This window comes from Microtus ochrogaster, chromosome 2 (genome assembly GCF_000317375.1).
Source record: "Microtus ochrogaster isolate Prairie Vole_2 chromosome 2, MicOch1.0, whole genome shotgun sequence".
NCBI classification, from domain to species: domain Eukaryota; kingdom Metazoa; phylum Chordata; class Mammalia; order Rodentia; family Cricetidae; genus Microtus; species Microtus ochrogaster.
The window spans coordinates 71,293,464-71,294,896 of NC_022010.1; the positions used below are offsets into that span (position 1 = coordinate 71,293,464).

The following is a 1,433-nucleotide window of genomic DNA, read 5'->3' on the forward strand; positions in this document are numbered from 1 at the left end:
CAGTGACCAACGGACCCTTCAGAAATGTCACTTGATAAAATTCAAAGACTGTTTTAAGCACTGTCCCCAATGAATTTCTCTTGCAAAATTCCCACCTCTTCAAAAATACAGTGGTTTTGGTTAATCAACTTTTCTCTTGAAATGCGCCTTCCCTGTGTGGAGTGTCCTGACTTGTAGGCATAATTAATAAACAATTTAAGAGATTAAAATAAGTGACTGAAGCCTCCTTTTCCATTTTCAGCAACCCTTTGTAAGAATAAAAGAATCGTTCTCCTTAAATAACGATAGGGTTACATCATCGATCAACCACACTCCCAGTGGATGGAACGCGAGGTGAGGTACAGTGTTTGAAAGGAATCGTTTCTTTGGCAAAAAAAAAAACGTCAGTAATTAAAAGTTCTAGACAAAGGACCTTCTCTTTCCATCCCAGCACCACCCATGCCACAAAACCTTACCAATCCCCACCCTGAAGGGAAAAGAACAAGTGCCTAGCTGGGGGAATCTGCTAAGAGTTTTGATAGGTTTTCTCCCTCTGTCTAAGGTTAAAAATGAAACTGCCAGTCAAGAGCTAAAGGCGGTTTGGGAGAACATGTTCTCAGGTAAAGCGCATTGGAATAAATTGGTAGAAATTTTGCTGTATTGATCCTGAGATTTATCCAGTGGCACCTGTGTCTGTTTCCTGACCAAGGGACGCACATCTGTCTTGTAGACACCGCGGGGTTGGTTTGCGGTGACTGCTCCTGATGACCATGCCAGAGTCACCACTGTGATGGGAAAGGAAGACAGATGTGGCATTCCCCTCAGGGGAAGAAGCTCTTCAGGCAACTGGGACTTTCAGTGGCGTTTCTCTGGGTCCTGAACAACATCTGGGCCAGCAAGATGGTTAAGCTGGGGAGCACCCTTGCCACCTGAAGACCTGAGTTCCTTTCTGAGACCCACGGTGGAAGGAGAGAACCAGCTCCCTCCTGAAACCTGCCTCGTGACCTGCACACGTGTGCCATGGCATGCATGTGCATGCACACACACGTGGGAGTACACACACCCACACACACATGTGGGAGTACACACACACACGTGGGAGTACACGCACGCACACACACACATCTGGGAGTACACACACGCACACACACACATCTGGGAGTACACACACACACACACATACACTATTTTAATTAAAAAAGTATGATTAAAATCTGGTCACCACATTTTACAGCATGCTTCCAAAATGATTTAATTTGTGCCAGGAACGATATGACTCTGATTATTGTGTATTTATAGGACTGAATGTGTCCACCTTTCTGCTGATGGGAGTGCCGATGGCTAAACATAAGAGTTCAATCTCCACCAGGTCTCTCCTGATGGCTAGCCCTTAGAACTCAGTCTCCACCAGGTCTCTCCTGATGGCTAGCCCTTAGAGCTCAGTCTCCACCAGG

At 45.9% G+C, this 1,433-nt stretch overlaps 1 long non-coding RNA gene across 1 annotated transcript; it reads left to right on the forward strand.

The window, feature by feature from the left end:
• The first annotated feature begins 266 nt into the window (after nucleotides 1-266).
• On the forward strand, nucleotides 267-974 carry LOC106144271. Its single transcript, XR_001229339.1, has 3 exons — nucleotides 267-333; nucleotides 542-599; nucleotides 710-974. It is a non-coding gene; the product is annotated as an uncharacterized LOC106144271 (long non-coding RNA).
• The last annotated feature ends 459 nt before the right edge of the window (nucleotides 975-1,433 follow it).